The sequence below is a fragment of the Pteropus vampyrus genome, unplaced genomic scaffold (genome assembly GCF_000151845.1).
Source record: "Pteropus vampyrus isolate Shadow unplaced genomic scaffold, Pvam_2.0 Scaffold31, whole genome shotgun sequence".
In the NCBI taxonomy this organism is placed as follows: domain Eukaryota; kingdom Metazoa; phylum Chordata; class Mammalia; order Chiroptera; family Pteropodidae; genus Pteropus; species Pteropus vampyrus.
This window is the reverse complement of record NW_011888812.1, coordinates 3,596,579-3,604,597: the sequence shown is the minus strand read 5'-3', so window position 1 is coordinate 3,604,597 and position 8,019 is coordinate 3,596,579. Positions and strand designations below refer to the sequence as shown.

The following is an 8,019-nucleotide window of genomic DNA, read 5'->3' as shown; positions in this document are numbered from 1 at the left end:
TGTAATTGCTAATTTGCAACTAATACACTAATACTAATTTGCTACTAAAATGTTCTTAAGCAGATCTCTTCGCTTCTTTGGGGCTCGATTTCTTTATCTACAAAATAAGAGAGTTGAAAGCTTGAACTAAATTAATGCTTCTTTCAAGATTTCAACAAAAGAGTAAATATATGTCTCTCCAGGCTCAGAGCTGGGTAGCTTGGAAACCACTGTAAATTAAAATCTTTTGAAGCCTCAAATTTTTGTCTTAAAATTCCATGCCCTGCTATATGAATTATATATTAATAAAACTGTTTAGAGAAAACTAGCCCTGGTGGCACCAACTAGAAACTTGTTTTTCATCCTGGTCTGCCTCTTAAGATTAGGTGACTTATTTGTTCAGTGCCTTAGTTTCTACATTAGTAAATGATGATAAATAATAGCACTACCTCATGGAGTGATATTTGACATGTCATAGTAAATGCTAAAAATGATAGCCATTGTTATTGATTGGTATAATTCAATGATAGCTCTTCTTATGAGTTGCCTTATTTTTTCCTTGGTTGTCAATACTCAACAACAACAAAAAAGTGTGAACAACTCCTGTTAGCGCAAAGAATCTTTAATAAAATTCTAACAATAAATATTTGAAGACAGTTGTGTGTGTTGTTTAGATTACTTATATATAATACACACTAAAGATTTGCACACTATAATTATATATTTGCTTCCAAAATTGCATTTTTGAATTGGAGGCATGCTTAATTTAATCTTCAGAAAAAAAAAAATTATAAACCATCAGGAGAAAGCAATCCATGGTATTATTAAAGGATGTAGAGAAAAATCAATTGTAGTATTAAAATCTTCGATTTCCTAACTTACATACCAGTTTGTCAAATGTTATATTATTTAACATATGACATTAAGTTTTCTGGGCTTTTGTATTGTGTAAATCCTGCAAATTCTAACAACTGTAATTTATTATGTTTGTATTAGTAAACAGAAATATAATACAACTATTATATAATGTTGGAATGATAGAAATGATTCTAAATGTCATGACTCTTGAAATGCTACTTTTGCTGTCTTCTTTCTTTTTCTTTTTTTTAAAGCTCATCTCACCTCATATTTCAACCAATCTCTTTAGTAATATAGACCCAAAGTTTAAAAATCAATTACTAAGAATATTTTTTAGAAACAGATTCTATAAAGGGAAATATTTTTTTTCTTTTCTTTTTTTTTTTAGGCAAGGCAACCCTTAGTTGACCTCACAAATTGTAAGGACCTTGTCAGCTTACACTCTCTTATTTTTTTATTTTTATGCCTATAGCACCTGATCTTCCTAGGTGGTCTCCCATCCAAGTACTAACCAGTCCCTACCCTGCTTAGCTTCCGAGATCAGATGGGATCAGGCTTGTTCAGGGTAGCATGGTTGTAGAACTTTTTTTTTTTATATTCTGACTTCAGCTCTTAGATTTTTTTATGGTTGGTTTACACCTGGATATTAGAAAAATAGATTAAATATGGATAGCTCGAGATAAAAAGCATGAAACTTCTATTAGGCTGATAATCTGCTTAGAGGGCTTTTTAGATAAAAATATGAAATACAGTAAAATCTGAAAATTAGTTTCAAATAGTCTCTCCTTTTTAAAGAACAGAGATATAACTATAAAACAAAATTAAATTTATAGTTTCGTATCGTAATTCAAGTAAATGAGAGAAGAGATTATAGTTACATGTTTAAGTTATTTATTTTTCTTTTGAATTGGACCATTGTTTTTATGAACTATCATTCATTATCCTTAAAAAATAATTTTTATCTGAGGACTTCCATTTAAGTTCAAATAGGAATGCCAGGTAAATATAGTATAGTAAAGCTGTAAAGCCTCAGAGAAAGAAAAGAAAGGAGATAGGTCTTAACAATCACTTTGGGTTACTGCCTAGAGAGTTTCCAAGTCATAGTATGCAGTGGAAAGACCCAGGCAGAGCCTGGTGATCTCCGAAAGTTAGAAAGATGGAGCTGAGAGTGTGAATAACCATCATATTTACTAGGTACAGTTTGCAGGGAAAAGTACAAAGGGAGAGATTGGCAGAAAGAGTGAACACTACACATCTGCAGAGTGATCTCTCTGCTTTCTCAGATGAGTACTGATTATCTGACACTGAAAGAAAACCACCTACAGAGCTCATATAGGGCCAGAAATAGTCCCTGTTCCACTAGACAAAGCAGATAACCTTGTAATTCTTAGGGCACCAAATAAAATGTCAGAAAGTTATAGCTTCAGTAGCAAAAAAAAAATTAGTATTAGACTATAAAAGTCATTCAGAACTGTCTAAGAAAGTGTAAAAATGAGGCTTGAAAGAATCAAACTATTTCTACTTAACCGTGTGCCAGACCACAGCTCAAGAATACTTACAGGAATAATAATAAGAAAAAAGTCCAACACCTAAGAAGATAAAATCACCATGTCTTACATTCACTCAAAATTTAACAGACACATGAAAAGATGCTCAACTTCACTAGCTGTTAGGGAAATACAAATCAAAACCATAATGAGATACTACCTCACACCTGTTAGAATGGCTATTTTTAACAGGACAAGTATAACAAGTGTTGGAGAGGTTATATGAAAGGAGGAACCCTTATACACTGCTGGTGGGAATGCAAATTGGTGCAGACACTATGGAAAACAGTATGAAGGTTCCTCAAAAAATTAAGAATAGAACTACCATATGACCCAACAATCACTCTTCTGAGTATCTATCCAAACAATCTAAAAATATTTATCCATAAAGATATATGCACTTCAATGTTCATGCAGCAATATTCATGGTGGCCAAGATATAAAAACAACCGAAGTGCCCTTCAATAGTTGATTGGATAAAGAAGCTGTGGTGTGTGTGTGTGTGTAATGGAATATTACTCAACCATAAGAAAAGATGACATTCTGCTATTTGTGACAACATGGATGGATCTAGAGAATATAATGCTAAGCAGAATAAGTCAGACAGAAAAGGTTGAGATCCATGAGATTTCATTCATATGTGAAATATAAAATGGAAAGTAACAAATGAACAAGACAAACAAGCAAACAAAAGCTCATAGACACAGACGACATGTAAGTGGTTACCAGAAAGAAAGAGGGTAGGGGGTGGTAGAAAAGGGTAAAAGGAGTCAAATATATGGTAATAGAAGAGATTTGACTTTGGGTAATTAACATACAATGCAATATACAGATGCTGTATTATCAACTTGTACACTTAAAACCTATATAATTTTATTAACCAATGTCACCCTGATAAATTTAAGAAAATAAACTTACCAAATACGCAAAAAGGAAGAAAATAGGATCCATATATAGGAGAAAATCCAGCCAATAGAACCAGACTTGGAAATAGCACAGATGATAGAATTTGTAGATGAAGACTTTAAAAGTTATTATAACTATCTTTTATATGTACAAGATGGTAGTTGTGAGCATGTTAAGTCTAGACATAGAAAATATAAAGAAGATACCAATCAAATTTCTAGAGATTAAAAATTATTATGATTATAATTAAAAATACAATGGATGGCATTAACATTAAACAATGCAGTAGAAAATATTAGAGAACTTGAAGACATAGCAATAGTAACCTAAATTAAACACAAAAAAAAATTGTCTTAAAAGTATGAATGAGCTGTAGCAAATTCCATGTGACCTAATTTACGTGTAATTGGAGTCCTCAGTGGAAAGGAAGAAATAATGGCACACAAGCATCCAAATTTAGTTAAAACTTTAAATCCATACACATAAATAGTAAAAAAAAAAAACCAAAAAAAAAAAAAACAGTATAATATACATGAAACAACATCAAAACACATTATAGTCAATGGCTTTAAAATATTAGTGATAAAGAGAACTTCTTAAAAAGAGAGAGAAAAAAACATGCAGTATGTACAATGAACACAGATAATTTTGACAGCTCAGTTCTCATCAGAAGCAATGCAAGCTAGAAGACTAACATTTTTAAGGTACTGAAAGAAAAAGAAAAATTAACCTAAAGTTCATATCAAATGATATCTTTCAAAAATAAAGTTAAAATAAAAACTACTAAAGAAATATAAAAGCTAAAATAATTCATCATAATCATGTCATCACTGCAAGAAATATTAACAGAAGCCATCAATCTATAAGGAAATGATACAAGATAAAAATGTGAATCTACGCAAGGAATGAAGACTATCAATTATCTTGAAAAGATAATGCTACTCCTTAATGTGTGTTGCACATAATGACTTCCTTCCAAGAGTACAGTATGTAATGGGGTGGGGAGAAAATTACATTTGAGAAACCTAACAAATACTACATCAGCCAAATGATCAAGTTCAATATATAGTCATAAATCAAGTTTGGGCCTGGCAAGTCCAATATGCAGGGCAGACCAGCACACTGGAAATTCTCACAAGAACTGATATTTATTCTTGAACCTAAATGCAGTATAGAGAAAGAATTCTTTTCTCTTTGAGGAACCTTAGTCTTTTCTCTTTAGACCTTCAACTGATTGGATGAGACCCACCCAGTTCTGGAGAGTTTTCTCTTTATTCTAAGTCTACTTATTGAAATGTTAATCATATCTACATATACCTTTGTATGTAGACCACTTATAAACAAACGACAGACCCCATAGCCTAGTCAAGTTGACATATAAAATTAACCACCACTGTCTCTTTTCTATATTATTCATGTTTATCTGTATGTCTTATTGAAATTATTGACATATAGTTATAGAAAACATACTTTCTGTTTTTAAATGTTTTAATTATTAGAATAATACAAAAATCTCCATACGATATATATACAACTTAACGAGTTTTAAGAGAAACATCATTGTAACCTTCAAAATTGAAAGCAGACAGGCCTTCCTTGTTAGTCACCTCACGAGTTAGTTCTGGACATGCCCCCTCTCAAATATCATTCATCTCCCCACTCCCAAGAATAGCCATTACCTTTATTTTTATTATAGTGATATCTTTACTTTTCTATAGTTTTACAATCCAAGGTTGCATTTTGAAACATTATAGTTTAGATAGCACTATTTTTAAAATGTCATTAATACTTTAATATATCATACTCTGTCTCCCTCTCTTCCTCTCTCCCCGTCTCTCTCATTTAATAACTCATTTTAAGCCAAGTATCTGTTAAGTAGAGACAACAATTATCTTTTCATGAAACACCCTTAAGTCAGGAAATAGAACTTTTGTTAGGCAAATTAGAGGTGTTTGATCCCAGTGAAAGTCACCTGTCTTCCTGCAAAATAATACCATAGTTAACTTCACAAAGCTTTTTAATTTTTTGGTGTTCATATAGTGTTAAAAATACAATGTTTTGCTGTCTGAAATTTCCTGGTTCTCTTTCCTTCCCTCACTTTCATCAGACCCCCTCTCTTCCTTTTTCTCTCAACTTTGATTCTACTTCCTTCCATTACTCCTCAGTGTGACGTGCTGTCCTGGATGAAAGCCCTAGATGTTTAACTTTGAGTATTCACAATTTGCATTTGCTTGATATTGAACTGGGTGAAATCTTTCTCAAGTTCAACTACTGTTCTCAAAATGACCTGTGATACTTTTCTGTGAATCTTTCCTGGCTGGTATGAAATTTTTCTTCTGTCCAGCAGGTCTGTATGCTTTTTCAAGAAAAACAATCTGGAAAAACTTCCTTATAAGGTGTTTGAAGGGCAAAGTCAGAAATGAGAAATAAAGAGCAAGCAAAGAGATAATCATCTTAAAGTCTGAATTACATGAGTTGTGGGAGGAAAAATGGATGATATTCCAAGGAAGTCGGTATTCTTAGAAAAAAAAATAAAGTATTATTTTCCACTTGAAGAGAAAGGGCAAGTTCACATCAATGGTTTTTGTAGGGAAATCTGCTCATACAGTTCTGAGTTTCTAATGGCACAGCATAATGGAAGCAGGAGAGATTACAAAAAGAGTGAGAGCACAGAATGTACAGAGTAATACTAAGATAAGCACTGGTATAGTGATAGATTTTTCCGAGATACCTGGATATCTTATATTGATTAAGACTGAACAATATAAGGCATTATAGATTTATTTCTGAATCTTGAAACAAAAGGATACTAAAGGGGTCATTCTGGCTCTTCCAAGCACAACTCTATAGTGAAGTTTTATGACATTTGTGAGATTCAAAATAAAGACGTTGGATCTACTGTTATTGCCAATAGTCAGATGCATCTGCAGACATCAGAATTTTTGTTGTTCATTCAGTCTGGCATTGTCAGAGGACTTCTTAAACTCTAGAGTTCTGAGGAGTGCAGACATGTCCATTTTCCACACACTATACACAAAAGTGCCCACCTTCTTGTGAAATGGGAAATTTAAATCTTTTACTATGACTCATTATACAAAATGAGTTATGAGTTTCTGATATAAATATCTCACATTTTAACATGTTTTAAATTCACTTTAAGTACTGACATGTTATAGATTAATTTCCACAAGAGCTATGTTTGTCTCCAATCCATTCTGTAACAGTGTATTAATAATTAATCTATGAAAACCTTTTTGGTCTCTTTTCTTGAATCTAATTTTCTTTTCTAGAAACCCGTTTCTAGGTCCTGCATCCATTTTTGCTTCCATAAACAATGTTTTCAACTTTACTGCTAGAACGAGGAAAATGATACATCCTATTATTTTTGGCAAAAATAGAGCCTTCCTGATTGAATCAGAATTAAGTTTTATGGTGACATGACCTTTCCTTTATAATGTTATCAAAGAACTCCAACAAAATCTGCTCATGGATATAATAGTTTTATTGTTTAGTCTCTTCTCAACTTGTAGCATGGAAGCTACATGTGGGCATCGGTAAGAATATTATTAGTGATCTGTATATATTATTTAGAGCTTAATGGTCCCTTTAACCCAAGATTTCTTTAAGAGCACAGGTTTATAAAGCACCTTCCTAAACATTAACTTTGAATGCTTTTTTTCAACAACAAAAGAAACACTTTATTTGTCAAGAAGACTGATTGGTGGAGATGACCTGTATGCCTACAGGAAGGACAGTGTTGTGGCTATCAATTTCCTGGCTTGGGTCAGAGTTGTGTGTGTGTGTGTGTGTGTGTGTGCGTGCATGTGCATGTGTGTGTGTGTGTGCGTGCCTATGTGCATTTGTCTGTTTTGTTGTTATTGTCAATATCTTTGTTTCTACCCACTTCCCTTAATTATTCGAAGTGCCAAAAATACACTCACATGCCAGAGCTCTTTGTCCATAACAGATTTATTGGTGCCCATTTATCATTGCATTGCAACATATATGCTGGTAGCATAAGACAAATAGAGCTATTCAGTCTTTTTCTTTTCTGTATTTGCTTGTCAGCCTCTCTGAGTAGGAGTGGTGGTGGCAAAACTCAGCAGTGGAAACTCAATACAAAAAGGCCTTCCAGGTGAAGTTTATGTTGCAATAACTTTATCGTCAGGGAATTCTCCCCACATTCTGTTCTGTTGAAACTTTAAATCCAAGTCAAATAGCTAACTGTAAATTTAGGGAGCATAGCACAGAGCTGTGTGAACTTTGGAATGCATGGGCTTCAGATTGAATATAAAATCCTTTTTAGGCTCTCTTAAATTGACTGTAACATGCACAATACAGAACATTTTTCAGCATAAAAAGAAGGGTTTCTACCCTTCATAGCTTATTTGCCTAACATTGTATTGAATGCTCATTAAAATAAATTATACTAAGATGCCCACAGTTCTTATTAGAAATGCTGGATGCCTAGGGAAAGGAAGTCTTTTTGGAAAATGAGTGAACTCTGATGAGTGGAGTCTAGTTACTTGCAGCTGATGAAATGTTGATGATTTTTGTCATTGTCTAGTTTTAAGAGAAACAAAGACTAGAAAGGGATGAACATTAAAACCTTCTCAAGTTTTCTCTAAGATTAGCGCACACTAAAGCAGTTCATGTGATCATCAATTTGAATTTAAGGGAAAATTATGTTCCTTACATTATACTGTAAATTTTCATTTTACCTATGATT

At 32.8% G+C, this 8,019-nt stretch overlaps 1 pseudogene; it reads right to left on the bottom strand.

Moving 5' to 3' along the window:
- Positions 1-1,300: 1,300 nt before the first annotated feature.
- LOC111737857 lies at positions 1,301-1,419 on the bottom strand (annotated as a pseudogene).
- Between the last annotated feature and the right edge of the window lie 6,600 nt (positions 1,420-8,019).